Raw genomic sequence first — 16661 nt, forward strand, 5'->3', positions numbered from 1 at the left:
ACCAGCCCCACCCATCCCTTCCCTCGACGAATGTCTGTCCCACCCGTGACAGAGTCTGTGGCTCTCGTGGCGGACTGTTCAGCCAACAGAGAACTAATTTTGGGAGTGGAAGCAAGTCTTCCTCGATTCCGAGGGATTGCGTATGATGATTAACATCTCATCCGAAAGACAGCGCCTCCGACAGTGCAGCACTCCCTCAGCACTGCACTGGGAGTGTCAGCCTAGATTTATGTGCTCAAGTTTCTGCAGTAGAACTTGAACCCACAACTTTCTGACTCAGAGGTGAGTGTGCTGCCCACTGAGCCACATTAATGCGCATGTCCAGAAAGGTAAGAGAGCTTTTACGTTGGGTCTCTGCTTGTGATGAACTAACAAGACTAGATGCTACTTCGCCCTGTAGTTGATCAATGTGTGTGTATCACACTGGATAATGACTTTGCTAATTAACTTGCTTTCTGGTGCCACCCCATTTGCAGTCACATTCTTTTGAATCACCGTGCAATGATCCTGAGATATGCCAGGGGATATTTTAGCTTGCCGCACAGCCTTTATCCCCCTGTCAGTCATTCTTGCAGGTTTGATCCTGTTTTGTTTAACTTGGCAGTCTACCCAGATGTGGTGACATCACCTGCGATTTCATCATTTCAGATATGTATGTTAGCAGAAAATGCAACAGAGAAGGGAGGGTGAATCAGATTTGCAAGGAAAATAAGGGCTGCTGACTTGCATTTGAATGAACGGTTACTATAACCCAAAGCGTTATCGTCAGGCAGGGAGGGACTTCTCTTGGACTGCTAGCTGAACATATCCCTTCTCTCCCACAGTAAGGGATTGGCACTGTCTTCGCTTAATGCTCAGGCTGTTCAGATGCACCATGTTTGCTTAAGAGGTGCTTGACTTTTGCCTTCGAGTTTTATGTATGATCACAACTGGCTTTTTGCCTCTTTTGCTTTTCTGTTCCAGCTCCCTGGTCTGCAGTGCGAGCTGCTCTTCCCTGTGGACCCCCAAAAGCTGAACTTTGTCTCGGCAGGGTGCAAGACCTGTCCTGCTACAGAAGGCTCTTGTTTGCTTTGGCTGAGGATCCGAGCCAGCAGCGATGCACCATTGCCTGGCACACAAAACAAAAATGAATCGCTTAATTTGTTTTTCAGGATTGCCTGTGGAAAGGTAGGTACGATCTCTAGTGTGCTTATAGTGATCACTTCTCCCCCTTTTCTCGTCTTCAAAGTGCATTTGGGATTAGTAAAGTTGCTTTTGAATGCCTTTTACAGTAGAGCAATATGATAGACTGGAGTAAAATAACAAAAGATGCCAGTCTGCAACTATTGGGGGACAAGTTCACTACATTAAGGTTATTGTTCAAATATTTTCCTGCCAATCCCAGATTTGACTGAAAATGACTTGTTTTCACCTGCTAAAATATGGAAAATAATATCTGTACAATTGTTACTTACTGCAATTGAATGGACAGAATAGAACTAAATAAGGGCTTTCATAACTCAAGATCACTGTGTAAATTATATGAGAACCTTGAAAGATGGTAATATGATCGCGAGATGGTCCAATTTGTTTATCTTGGGCTATCATTTAGAGTTTATGTTCAGGACCTCTGTAAACTATTAACAAATGTCGTGTCTTTGCCAAGCCCACATTCTGATACTCCCTGTTGCACCACGATTCAGTCCATTTCCTTTTTGCAAGTTGAACCAAGTCTATATTCGCTCTGCTTAGTTGAATCTATTCCACAAGTGAATCATCGTACAACATGAAGCAGTTACCCGCTCCAGTTGCTCCTGATGGTAAGCGAAGAGTGTGCGTAACAATAAAAACAGGAAATGCTGGAAATACCCAGCGGGTAAGGCAGCATCCGTGGAGAGAGTTAACGTTTCAGGTCGACGGCCTTTCGTCAGAACTGGAACAAGTTAGACGTGCGACGGGTGTAGGGGCAGGGAACGGAGGGAGGGGAGGAAAGAACAAAAGGGAAGGGTCTGTGATAGGGTGGAAGGCAGGAGCGATTATATGGCAAAAAGGGTGATGGTGCAAAGCAAAAGGAGATGGTAACGGCACAAGTTAAGAAACAAAAGATGAGTCTAGATAGGGTGTAAATGGAGATGGCAGAATCATCGACAGCTGCCGTGAGAGAGAGGGAAAAAAACAGAAAAAAATGGGGGTAGCGGTTATGGTCTGAAATTGTTGAACTCTATGTTGAGTCCAGAAGGCTGTAAAGCGCCTAAACGAAGATGGAGTGTTGTTCCTCGAGCTTGCGTTGAGCTTCATTGGAACAGTGTCGGAGTCGAGGACGGAGAGATCAGAGTGGTAGTGGAGCGGGGAAATAACGTGAGAATTTGTACATACCGCAGCATAATTATCTTCAAGATTTCAAAAGCTTGGATAACATCACCCCAATACCCTATACCATATACCAATGGCCGCCCACAATGAAATGCATATACTATAATGAGATCACACGCGCGTTATGTAATTGGAAGTAATTTTAGTATCACAATTCCCGGAGTTGAGAAACCGCAAGGGATTTTAATACGCATAACTTCTCTGACGGGAATAATGCCCCAGATTTTCCTGTCCATATAACAGCTAATGGCGCTCACCATTATTTAAGCATAAACCGTACAGCAACTTCAGGCAAGGGACAAATGCCACGACCCAAATGTTGCTGTCCGAGTTGCACCACTCGGCGTGAGCTTCGCAAAAACTGCCTTTTCTTGTCTGCCTCACCGTTGAACTGCATTGAATGTCGTGAAGTTGATGTATTTGGGTGGTTGTTACGAATTAAATTTGCCATGGAAGGTTACGTCTTGTCATTACAAGCGCAAGTACCCTTTTAACAACGTGATAACTGTTAATTACTGCCAACCTCTCTGGCACTGAAAATTAACTAACAAAAGTGCAGAGTCTCATTCCTTCAGGTATTAATTGTTGTTGGAGATTTTAAATATTGAATGTTACTTTTTTTCTTTGTCTCTTTTCACTCTTTCTCAATCTTTCCTCTCTCTTTATGTCTCTTTCTGTAACTAACTTGGCATTGAATTCACCCGCTCCAATTTACACTTCCTTCTCACTCCTTTCTCTGCTTATTTCTCAATCCTCCAGTCTGATTGATGGAGGAGATACACTGTCAACCCAGCTCCCAGACGCCCCCATTCCCTCGCAACATCGCTATCATCTCACAATTTCAGCAACTTGACACGCAGAAAATCTATAAACCTAAACATGCAAGGGCAAGTCGAACTAACGGCAGATGCAATTGGAGGCCCTGCTACAGCAAGTTCTAGGCCATTCATTTCGGAAAGTGATCTCAATCATTTAAATCAAAACTTATTATAAGCATGATATACATGTAACTTACCTTCCAAATTAAGTTTGTGACGAATTTAGGATAAAGGCACTAAGGGCAATTAAAACCATGTCACAGTCACCAGAAGATTTCACACATTCTCTCTCTTCACCCAAAGGCTTTTCTAAGGTACAATTCCACAGGGACGGAAAACCCAGTGGTATCTCACCACGGGCCCATTACTCATGTGGAACCTTATTTTCTAAATTTTCTACGGACAGATTTGCAACTTTAGTTCTTGCAAGAGATTTTTAACTTTAGCTTGCAAAACAAGCAACATATTGAAAAAAAACAGAAAAACAGAAATGGTCAGCGGGTCAGGCAGCAGCTGTGGAGAGAGAAACAGAGTTAACCTTTCGTCAGAATTGGAACAAGTTAGACATGCAACGGGTGTAGGGACAGGGAAAGGGGGGAGGGGAGGAAAGAACAAAAGGGAAGGTCTGTGATAGGGTGGAGAGATTAAATGATAAAAGGGGTGCTAGGCAAAAGGAGATTGTAGTAGGACAAGTAAAGAAACAAAAGATAAAAGAAAGAAAGACTTGCATTTATGTAGCGCCTTTCACGACCACTGGACGTCTCAAAGCACTTTACAGTACTTTTGAAGTGCAGTCATTGTTGTAATGTGGAAAACGCGGCAGCCAATTTGTGCACAGCAAGCTGCCACAAACAGCAATGTGATAATGACCAGATAGTCTGTTTTTGTGATGTTGATTTTGGGATAAATATTGGCCAGGACACCGGGGATAATTTGCTCTTCTTCAAAATAGTGCCCTGGGATCTTTTACATCCACCTGAGAGAGCAAACGGGGCCTCGGGTTAACGTCTCATCTAAAAGACAGCACCTCCGACAGTGCAGCGCATGCAGCGCTCTCTCAGCACTGCACTGGAGTGTCAGTCTAACCCACAACCTTGTGACTCAGAGGCAAGTGTGCTACCCACTGAGCCACAGCTGACAATGGGTAGAGAAGTGGTCTAAATGGGAATAGCAGAGTCATCAACAGCTACCATCCGAAAAAAATTGGGGGCAGAGGTCCTGGTCTGAAATTGTTGAACTCGACGTTGAGTCCGGAAGGCTGTGAAATGCATCATCGAAAGATGAGGTGTTGTTCCCTGAGCTTACGTTGAGCTTCATATACATATTTTTAATGTTTAGATGATGTGTGCGATCATCCCCTGAGGAAATAGCGCAACGTTTTCATTATTTTTCTGATTGCCCAGAGATCTGAAAAACATGCTGATTAAGCAATGAATTTGAATGCTGTTGGTGAAGTTAAATATATGCAAATGCTGAATATGAAAAGACACAAAAGAGGAAATATTGCTGAAGAGATCATTGTTCCTACTAAGTGGTGTTGCTTTCTCCCCAGACTCTGAGTCAAGCAAGAACTAGCGGAGCACAACATCTAAAAGCTGTGGTAAGTTTATTTTTTGTCCCTCTAGTTATGGAAAAACACAAATTTTATTGTATTCTAGCCAAGATGCCTAAGAAAATAATTGGCAGCGGTTTACTTATAAATGCATTAAAAGCAATGGAACGATCATAGGTTGAATGTGAAACTACCCAGAAAAATAAGACAGCAAAGCTATCACAAGCTTAGGGGTGTAGTACACTATCCCTACAGCCAGGTGGCACTAACCCAACTTTACGCAAAAGTACAATAGTGACACCTAAAGGCTGAACGTAACTGAACAAACCTCTCCGGAGCTCCACCTGTTTATCCAGAGAGCAACTCGGTCGTGTAAGCTAGGTTTGTTAACTATCTGAGGCCTTGTCTATGAAAAGAATGAAAGACTTCCATTTATACAATGGGCTAGAAATTGGCCGGCCCTGCGTCCGTTTTTTTCGGCGATATTTCGTCTTTTTTGATGAGAAAAGGTGCTTACCTAAATCAGCTAAAGTTGTGCGCCGGCGGTTTTGAAATACCGCTGAAAAACAGACCGCCGCCGCCGTGCAACGTAAAAAAAAAGCGATACCGCTTTAAATTAGCCATTCGACGCACCCGTATTCTGCGTGAAAAAAAAACGCCCGAGAAAAGCCTGCATTGTAGGCCCAGAAACAGCGGTAAGTATGAAGACCTGCAAAAAAAGGCAAGTTAAATTTTTTATTTGTTAATTCTTTTGCATCGATTACTTAGTTAAGGGTCTTGTAAATGTTTTGTGATTTCTTTTTTGCAATTTCTTTGTGTGTGTTTTCCCCTGTAATGTCTGTAAGCTTGTAATGTCTGTAGCTCCACACTATGGATGTGGACGTATTGTGTACTGCAATTGCACAGTTAATAATAAACAGAACCAGGCAGATTTCCAGAGGCTTCCGATAGAGCTGCCTGCCATGTAGGAAGCTGTGTGTGCTTGTGCTCTGTGAAGATATTACATTTGGCGATTGAGATGGGATGTTTTGGCTGATTTACAGCTTAAATTTTGTTGGTGAAGGATTCAGCCAGCCGACAGAGAGACTTTGGAAGTTTCTGTCTTTGGAAAAAAAGCTACAAAATCCGAGGTAAAATACAGCACACAGTGCGAACAGCTAGAGATTAAAATGGTAGGTGCAATCGGACATTTTGGGGAATATAGACACGACCGGGAACGTTTTAAAGCGTACGTGGATCGGCTAGAAATGTATTTCACTGCAAATAACATAATCGAAGTTCCAGACAATGCAGTCCAGAATCGGGCTGTGTTGGAACGTAAGAAAACGATCTTCTTTTCTGAGGTGGGTCCGGCATTAAACGAAATCTTTGTAAATCTCCTTGTGCCTGATTAGCCAAAGGACACAATGCTTAAAGAGATTTTAACGAAGCTGGAGCAGCACTATAATCCCATACCGTTAGAAATTGCTGAAAGCTATCGTTTCGAGATTCGGAATCAAAAGGCTAATGAAAGTATCAGTGATTACATCGTAGCATTAAAAAAGCTATCGATGCACTGTACATTTGGAAACTTTCAAAACCGAGCATTATGGGATCATTTTGTTTGTGGGGTGAAAAATGATGTGATCAGAAGGAAGTTATTGACGATGGATGACTTGACTTTTGAGATTGCTTGTCAGACAGCGAGGTCGATGGGCATGGCCGAACAATATTCCCGCGAATTAAATAATGATTACGGTCATCAGTCAACTGAGGTAAATCACCTGTAGGTTCAAAGTAAAAGATGGTGGGGGCCCAAAGTCTCAGAAACTCGAAATTCTAATAGAGTGTCGAAGTCGTGCTATAGGTGCCTGGGACAACACATTGCTCAAAGTTGTCCATACATGAAGGCAGAGTGTTTCTTCTGTAGGAAGACTGGGCATCTTGCGAAGGCATGCCGACTGAACAGTAAACCAGTTTTAAAGCTATGAGTCCAGCTTTCAAAGCTTTGAGTAGAAATCCCAAGAGACTACATAGCATGGAAGAACAACAACAGGATGAGGAGATGTTAGAGTTACACGTCATCAGGAGCACGAGGTTAACGGACAGCGATTCAGAAAGCATCAAAATGCACGTAGATGTTGCGGGATTCAAGATACCAATGGAAATTGACACGGGTGCATCGTGAGTGCAGTACCGGAGTCACTATATCGTGACAAATTGCGTGATTTCCAACTGGAGATATCCAAGATAGAGCTGCGAGGCTACTCGGGAGAAAATATTCCTGTGGTAGGTCGTATCACTCTACCGGTGAAATATAAAGATCAATTTCAGAACTAATAGTAGTGAAAGGAGACAAGTCTGCCTTACTAGGAAGAAATTGGTTGAGCTCACCGAAGATGGATTGGAGTAAGATTTTCGTGTGGAAGCGAGATTTTCATCAACGGATGAGGTTATCAAGAAGTATCCGAAGGTGTTCTGTGAAACGGGCAGTCCGATCCAAGGCTTCAAGGCGAGTGTCAGGGTACAGAAGGACGCTAGATCGGTTTACTACAAGCCACATTCTGTACAATAAGCACTCAAGGAGAAAGTTGAGCAAGTACTCAAAAGACTAGAGACTGAGAACATTATTTGTAAGATAGATCGATGTAATTGGGCTACACACATTGTTGTTGTACCTAAGTCCGATGGTAAGGTAAGATTGTGTGGTGCTTATAAAGTAACCGTAAACCAGGTTCTAGAGGGTAATGTCCCCAATACATTGCCGAATATAGGAGATTTGTTCACAACACTGACAGGTGGTCAGATCTTCTCAAAACTGGATCTTACGAATGCCTACTTACAGCTTGAACGAGATGAGGAGTCCAAGTCATGTTTGACTATAAATACTCATCTAGGCCTATATCAATTTAATAGGCTACCGTTTGGAGTGTCTTCCACCCCTGCCATATTCCAAGAGGTGATGAACCAGATTTTGCAAGGTATTGAAGGGGTAGTAGGTTATTTGGATGAGATACTAACTTCAGCACCAAATAGGCAAATTCATAATAACATCTTGAATGAAGTCCTCAAACGGCTAGAGAAGCACAGAGTACGAGTGTCTGCTCTTACGTGTGAGTTATTTAAAAACTCAGTGGAGTACTTAGGGTACAGAGTAGACAAAGATGGTTTACATCCAACCATGGAAAAATTGGATGCAATTAGAAATGCACCCACTCCCAGGAATGTCACTGAACTTTGTTCATTCTTGGGTCTTTTGAACTATTATGGGAAGTTCCTACCAAATTTGGCTACAGTATTACATCCACTGAATGAACTATTGAAAAAACAGGTCCATTGGAAGTGGTCAAAAGAATGCGATACAGCATTCAAGGAGAGTAAAAGCAAATTGGTAGAGAGCACCATGTTAGTTCACTATGAAGATTAAGCTAGCATGTGATGCCTCTCCGTATGGAGTTGGGGCAGTGATCTCTCATGTATTAAGTAGTGGGGAGGAGAGACCAATTGCTTTTGCTTCACGCAATCTCAGTGCCAGTGAGAGTAATTATGCGCAAATTGAAAGGGAAGCTTTGGCATTAATTTTTGGGGTCAAGAAGTTTCACAAATATTTGTATGGTCGTAAGTTTACCATCATTACAGATCATAAGCCCCTAACAGCAATCCTCCATCCAAGGTCCCTAGTTACATTAGCTGCAGCCCGAATGCAGAGATGGGCTTTGATTTTGTCAGCATATACATATGATATTGAATACAGATGATCAGCTGATCACAGTAATGCTGATGCAATGTCTAGATTGCCTTCCCCATCACAAGTTACACCCGATAGGGAAGAAGTGTTTTATTTTTCATACATTGATGAACTGCCAGTCACAGCTGAAGAGATTGGTAGAGCAACAAACGTGACCCAGTGATGTCAAAGGTGTATGAGTATATTGCAAATGGATGGCCAAACAGGTAACAGACAAAGATACACATCCATTCTTCATTCGTAGGAATGAATTATCAATCAATAAAGATTGTATCATGTGGGTGCAAGAATGGTTATACCAAATAAATTCAGGACCAAATTATTAGGAGACCTCCATGACCAGCAACTGGGAATGTGCTTGACCAAGAGTTTTGCACGCAATTATTTATGGTGGCCAGGTGTTGATAAAGATATAGAGTACATCGTGAGTCAGTGTACAACATGTCAATCGGTAAGCAAGCAACCACCACCAGTACCATTACAATCATGGAAATGGCTTCCCAGGGTGTGGCAAAAGCTACATATTGATTTTGCTGAGTTAGAAGGACAATAATTGTTCATTGTGATTGATAGCCATTCGAAGTGGGTTGAGGTGTTCCAAATGTGGAAAATAACAACAAGCAAAACATTGGACATTTTACAGAAATTATTTTCTTCGTTTGGCCTCCCTGAAGAAATTGTTTCGGAAAATGGACCACAATTTTGTTCAGAGGAATTTACACAATTCACGAGCAAAAATGGTGTGAAACATACCAAGGTTCCACCATATCAACCTGCTTCGAATGGTGCAGCAGAGCGCACTGTATAAATTGTGAAACGTGCCCTCATAAAACAAATGTTAGATCCAAATCCAAAGAAACGACAGTTGTCATTGGATCACAAATTGGCTAATTTTTTGATTACATATCAAAATACTCCTCATACAACTACTGGGAGAACACCAGCAGAGTTGTTTCTCAAACGACAGCCACGAACCAGATTCTCATTGTTAAAGTCAAATTTGGCACAGTCCGTAGAAGAGACACAATTAAGACAGAAAGAGAATCATGATAGAGGTAGAGTAAAAGAGAGAAGTGTGAAATTAAACCAGAAGGTGAGAGTGAAGAACCATCACCATAAATGGTTAAAGTGGTTACCAGGAAGAGTGGTGAAGATATGTGGTCCTCGCACATATTTGGTAAAGATGTTTGATAATGGACAGGTTAGGTTTGTTCATATTGATCATATTTTACCTACAGACATGGAAGGAGTTGAAGGTGGGAATGATTCAATTATTTCTGACTCATCAGATAGTTTTGATACACCAGTAGCAAATCCTAAATCCAATGTACTGGAAACAAATCCAGGAGAGAATCAGAATGAAAGTCTGAGTCCGAGTCAGGAAAACAAAGAGCCTGAAGTTAGAGTGAGTTCAAATGAAAATCAAGGAAATTCCATGGAGTAAAACGTTCCTCAGGATGAGCCTTGAATGAGTTTAGATTCGACACCATGTTTGGAAAATTCTGTTCGAGAGCGAAGGTATCCTCTTCGAAACAGAAAACAAGCGGTAAAGTTAAATTTGTAAATATGGAAAAAAAATACATTTATATCCTGTGTTATGAATAAACATGAAAGTTATGTATGATATTTGTTATAATAACTTCTTCATTAAGGAGGGAAAAGTGTAATATCTGTAAGTTTGTAATGTTTGTAGCTCCACACTATGGATGTGGACGTATTCTGTACTGCAATTGCACAGTTAATAATAAACAGAACCAGGCAGATTTCCGGAGGCTTCCGAGAGAGCTGCCTGCCATGTAGGAAGCTGTGTGTGCTTGACCTCTGTGAAGATATTACATCCCCACTCCCAGGGACTGTCTTTTTAGCAATAATCGGCCTCGGACTAAAGTTGGTGAAGACCGCAGTTTCCACAGTAAATCCTCGTGCAATGCCACTTTTTATCATTGGCCACATTTTGTTGCCAATTTTATACCTTTAAAAAATAGTGGTATTTGTAACGGTATTCATGGCAAAAAATGCTGTAAAAATTCCGCTATCACCAAACGACCAATTTCAACCCAATGCTTTTCATGAACGCAGGATGATGAAAGCACTTTACAGCCAATGAAGTGCTTTTTTGAAGTGTTGGAAAGCAGGAAATGTGGTAGTCAATTTGCGCACAGCAAGCTCCCACAAGCAGCAATGGGATAAAGGCAAGATAATCTCTTGATTGAGGGAAAAATATCGGCCAGGACACTGGGGATAACTCCCCCTGCTCTTCTTCAAAATAATGCCGTGAGATCTTTTACCCGAGACAGCAGAAAAGACCTCGGTTTAGTGTCTCATCTGAAAGATGGCACCTCCAACAGTGCAGCATCCCTCGGAGTGTCCGCCTAGATTTTTGTGCTCAAGTCCCTGGAGTAGGTCTTGAACCGACAACCTTCTGACTGAGAAGAAAGAGTGCTACCCACTGATCCATGGCTGAACTCTGAGTTAGTTGCTCTCAACCCAGGCAACGGTGGAGGTGCTAGAAATGGCCACGGTTCCCCCTGGTTAGGAAGGGTACAATGCGCCAATAAACTAACTACGATTCAGTCGGTTCTTGTGCGGTGATGCGATAATGCTACCAAAATGTCGGTGTTAAGGATGGCCAAGGACATTGGGCCAATTTGTGACCACCCTACCCATGGCTGACGTCATCCCTGTGATATCTTTCCGGAGACCACTAGCATAAGTACATGCTACAAGATGGCTCCTTAACAGAAACTGTTATCATGTGACCTTGCCACATGACCATTTATTTTTATGACATCAGTAGTTGCATTACATCAGTAGTCCACTAGGTGGCAGTCTATCACAATCCCTATATGCCAACCCCCCACCCCACTCTTTGCCCATCTTAGCAGAGACATAATGGCAGCCGGCAGCCAATTCAAGGGTGCTCTGTCAAGAATTCCTCTCTTGCCCCTTCAGAGATGGCCTGAAAAATATAATGAGGTCCAACTTCACTTGTGAATTGAGTGTGCAGTTTGGAGGAGGGAGATTCTCACCGTGGATGAGTGTCAGGATCGGCAACACTGGAGGAACATGTATAAATGGAGAACATGCATCAGAACGCTGTGGTTGGTGAATTTGACCACTTATGAAACTGACCAAATTTCAGCAATCTCCCGCCTGCCGCTTATCGGTTATGTACTTGTGATACAGAAATTGCACAAACACAACTGTCTTGGTTAGTTCACAAGTTGTTTTGAGGATATACGACGAGCATGAATGGCTGTGGCCAAGCCTGCCCTGCACATCATCAGAGCCTCTGAGGCCGAGTCTTTGCATCTCCAGCTCCACCTCCCCCTTTAAGATCCTCTTTAGAAGCTCACCCCTTTGACCGATCGTTTGGTCATCCTTCCTAATCTTGGGTTCATAAGAAACAGGAGCAGGTGTAGGCCATATGGCCCCTCGAGCCTGCTCCGCCATCCAATACGACCATGGCTGATCTGATCTTGGCCTCAATTCCACTTCCCTGCCCACTCCCCATGACCCTTGGGTCTCCCTTATCGTTGAAAGATCTGTCTATCTCCACCTTAAATATATTCAATGGCCACCCATTTCTCCATCCATCTCTGAAGCACCGTGGAAGGCTTTTCTGCGTCACATGCACCATATATGTTGTTGTCAGCATTGGCAGACTGGCGAGTTTGAAACACAAAATGAAGGGAACGCAGTGATGCAAATATATTACGTAAGAATGCGCATGGCTTCACCTCTGCACCTTCTGCTTTAGGTACAAGTGCAGTGTGGTTGCACAAGCGACTATTTCGGGAGACTGCCTACGTCAATTGGCAGTGTTTCACTTCTCTTGCTGCTGTTTCAGGTTTGCAGTATAAATTTACATTTATGACTGTCACCCAGTCATTAGACACGAGTCACAATGCAATCAGAACTGCTTATTTGAATATTTCAACATTGACATATGCTTGCAGACCAACACTGGGATTGTCTCTCTGTGGTGTGGAGGTATGATTGATTACGTGTCATAAATATCCACAAATGCTGATGCTGTTAAAGTCAAACCACAAGTTCATAGTCAAGTCCAAAGCAAACAGGTATCTCACACAATTCAATAACTTTCATTAAACTGCTGAATCTTCTTCTTCTTCAGCAGTCCCTCGGAGTCGAGGATGACTTGCTTCCACTCTAATATGAGTTCTAAGGTGATTGAAGAGTCCAATGCGGGACCCACAGTCTCTGTCACAGGCGGGCAGGTGGTGGTTGAAAGGACGGGTGGGTGGGGTGCTTGGTTTGTCGTGCCCTCCTTCCGCTGTTTGCGCTTGGCTTCCGCGTGCTCCCGACGAAGAGACTCGAGGTGGTCGGGGCCTTCCCGGATGCTGCTACTCCGCTTTGAGCAGTCTGAATAGCCTGTGGCTTTCGGCTGTGGTGAGTCACATTATCAAAGGCTGATGCCACCTGATCAACATAGGAGACCTTGGAGGATCAGAAGATGCAGAAGAGGCTAGAGGGGTCACATTAAGGGGACGAAAATAATCTTCTAAATTCAAACGATAAAAATATTTTATGTAAACTAGAAAACATATTTTAGCACTATCTAGGCAGAGAGAAAGAAGTGAGACCAGTGAGTGTAACAAGGAAGCAAATACAGAAACAGATAGACAGGAAAGTAGAGACGATAAAATAGATCAGGATGTGGTCTGAAATGAGAGGTCACGACATAGCACGTCAGTTTCGCAACGAGGGTCCGACTGATTGGAATCTCAAAATGAGATTGAGCTTCACAGGAAACTCAAGTTAAAGCAGAAAATAGAAATACACAGCAGGTCTGTGGAGAGAGAAACCGAGTTAACGTTTTGGGTTGATGAAAGGTCACGGACCTGAAACCTTAACTCTGTTTCTCTCTCCGCAGATGCTGCCTGACCTGCTGAGTGTTTCCAGCATTTTCTGTTTTTAGTTCAGATTTCCAGCGTCCACTGTATTTTCCTTTTGTATCCGAAGTAAAGGTATATGAACATAAGAAATAGGAGCAGGAGTAGGCCATTTGGCCCCTCGACCCTGCTCCGCCATTTAATAAGATCATGGCTGATCTGCTCTTGGCCTCAATTCCACTTCCCTGCCCGCTCCCCATAACCCTTGACTCCCCTATTGTTCAAAAATCTATCTATCGCCACCTTAAATACATTCAATGACCCAGCCTCCACAGTTCTCTGGGGAAGAGAATTCCAAAAATTCACAGACCTCTGAGAGAAGGTATTTGGTTAGGTTAGATAATTAAGCATGATTAACTGATAAAGTAGATAGTTTGTAGGTAACTCACACTGGTTAGCAAGTAGGCAATTTCTTGTCATAACTAACGTGATAATTATTTTGGAAATGCAAACAGGTTTAACCAGTAGATAAAGGTGATCAATTGAACATAAGAACAATTATATGTAGAAATATGTTTCAATAAGATCACCTCTTATTCTTCTGAACTCTAATGAGTATCGGCCCAACCTACTCACCCTATCTTCATAAGTCAACCCCCTCATCTCCGGAATCAACCTAGTGAACCTTCGCTGAACTGTCTCCAATGCAATTGTATTCACTTAGTGAGTTTGGGGGCAATGGGTGTGGCTGTGGCCATAGCTATCCCATAATGTCATGATTACATGAACATTTGGTTAAGTTATTAAAACGCTCCACCTCGTCACTAGTCAGCGATGATCCTGAGACAAGTTCTGATTCATCGCTGGCCTCAGGAAAACTTCTCCAATTGGATAGCGGCTAAAGGCACACAGACATTCAGACCCGGAAGGCCCATGAAATGATTCCGGTCTGTGCTGAGTTAAATGATAAGAAAGAATTAAGAGCAGGATTAGGCCGTATGGCCCCTCGAGCCTGCTTCGCCGTTCAATATCATGGCTGATCATCGACCTCAACTCCACTTTCCCGCCCGAACTCCATACTTCCTGATTCCCCAAGAGTCCAAAAATCTGTCGATCTTAGCCTTGAATATATTCAGAGAAACAGCATCCACAGCCCTCTGGAGCACAGAATTCCAAACATTCACAACCCTCTGAGTAAAGAAATTCCTCTTCATCTTGGTCTTAAACCCCTTATCCTGAGACTGTGCTCCTAGTTCTAGACACTCCAGCCAGGGGGGAAACAACCTCTCAGCATCTACCCTGTCAATCCCCTTCAGAATCTTGTATTTACAATGAGGTCACCTCTCATTCTTCTAAACTCCAGAGAGTACAGGCTCATTCTACACAATCTTTCATTATAAAACAGCCCCCTCATTACAGGGATCAGTCTCGTGAACTTTCATTGCACCGCCTCCAAGGCAAGTGTCTCCTTCCTTAGATAAGGAGACCAAAACTGTGCACAGTACATCTTGCCTCCACTTCCTGATCATCCTTCCCGAGCCTTGGAGTTCTGCATGAGGCGGCAGGCACAGCTTGTCTGCCAAGGCAATGAGTTCTCAGTAGTTGCCAGTGTGCTGCCTGCATCTTGTATTATCCAAGAACAGCCAGCTATGGGAAATTCTGAGGGTTGTGAATCTGTGGAATTCTCTGCCCAAGGAAGCAGTTGAGGCTAGCTCATTGAATAGCTCAAGTCACAAATAGATAGATTTTTAACCAATAAGGGAATTAAGGGTTACGGGGAGCGGGCGGGTAAATGGAGCTGAGTCCACGGCCAGATCAGCCATGATCTTGTTAAATGGCGGAGCAGGCTCGAGGGGCTAGATGGCCTACTCCTGTTCCTAATTCTTATGTTCTTATGTTCTTATGTTCTAAGTGGAATGGCCCACCACCGAGCGCTGGAGGGCAACGCAAGATCGAGTGAACACAAAGCACAATGGTAAATGCAACAGAAATCATTGAAAGCGGTTGATGAGCCGTCATCAGCTCAGGATTAATGAGAGCCCAGTGGGGACAACAACAACAATTTGTCATTCATTTAGCGCCTTCAACGTAGTGAAATGTCCCAATGCACTTCGCAGGAGTATTATGAGATTTTAAAACATTGACACCGAGCTGCATAAGGAGAAATTAGGGCAGGGGAAGAGGTAGGTTTTAAGGAGCATCTTGAAAGAGGAAAGAGAGCTAGAGAGGCGGAGAGGTTTAGGCAGGGAGTTCCAGAGCTAGGCAACTGAATGCACGGCCACCAATGGTTGAGTGATTATAATCAGGGATGATGAAGAGGGTAGAATTAGAGGAGTGCAGACATCTCGGGGGTGGGGCAGGGGGGGGTGCTGGAGGAGATTACAAAGGTAGGAAGGGGCAAGGCTGTGGAGGGATTTGAAAACAAGGATGAGAATTTTGAAATCGAGCTATTAGGCCAACGAAAGTAAGCTATGCAATGGGGAAGGAAGTCTGTACATCAGGCAATTGCTGATTGCAGTAATACCTCGGGGCAACATTCCAAAGCTGAAACTTGAACCTATACCTGAGGCAGAGGAAGGCCTCATGTGGCACTGAAAGTTACTTGATCTACTGCTGGCTATTTTGGTGTACAATGATTATATCATATCACAGTTTTGAACACTTTAGCTGTATAACAAATGGATCACCTTGAGTTCAAATTGCAGGCAATGGAGAGTTGTATTTAAGGCTCACGTTTCCAGTGCTCCAGCAGCCAATTTAGACATGTCTCAGATGTATGTTTAAAGAAAGAAAAGAAAGACTTGCATTTATATAGCGCCTTTCACACCACCGGACGTCTCAAAGCACTTTACAGCCAATGAAGTACTTTTGGAGTGTAGTCGCTGTTGTAATGTAGAAAACGCAGCAGCCAATTTGCACACAGCAAGCTCCCACAAACAGTAATGTGATAATGACCAGATAATCTGGCATTTTTTAATGTTAATTGAGGGATAATATTGGCCAGGACGCCGGGGATAACTCCCCTGCTCTTCTTCAAACTAGCACCACTGGGTCTTTTACATCCACCTGAGAGAGCAGACGGAGCCTCAGTTAACGTCTCACCTAAAAGGCGGCACCTCCAACAGAGCAGCACTCCCTCAGCACTGCACTGGGAGTGTCAGCCTAGATTTTTTATCTTCTCAAATTCCAGGAGTGGGAACCTTCTGACTCCGAAGCTACAACCTTCTGACTCAGAAGCAAGTGTGCTACCAACTGAGTCACAGCTGAAACATTTAGTCTACAATGACCACAATGCGTCTACTGCACGTGAAAGATGTGTGGAATGCCCCCTCGCCCCATCCGACAGTTTATAGAGT

General features: G+C 43.3%; 1 protein-coding gene across 3 annotated transcripts in view; it reads left to right on the forward strand.

Annotated features, from left to right (window-relative positions):
- Positions 1 to 762: 762 nt before the first annotated feature.
- Positions 763 to 16661, forward strand: part of c21h15orf39 (chromosome 21 C15orf39 homolog) — a 72904-nt gene continuing 57005 nt past the window's right edge. Inside the window, exons 1-3 of one of the 3 annotated variants that reach the window (XM_070865088.1) lie at positions 763 to 823; positions 964 to 1167; positions 4723 to 4770. The gene's annotated coding sequence lies outside the window, so the exon portion shown is untranslated. Of the gene's footprint in view, positions 824 to 858; positions 1168 to 1781; positions 1800 to 4722; positions 4771 to 16661 lie in introns of those variants that run through there. The other 2 variants (XM_070865087.1, XM_070865089.1) reach the window with 2 other exon arrangements.

The sequence above is a fragment of the Pristiophorus japonicus genome, chromosome 21 (assembly GCF_044704955.1).
Source record: "Pristiophorus japonicus isolate sPriJap1 chromosome 21, sPriJap1.hap1, whole genome shotgun sequence".
Classification (NCBI taxonomy): Eukaryota; Metazoa; Chordata; class Chondrichthyes; family Pristiophoridae; genus Pristiophorus; species Pristiophorus japonicus.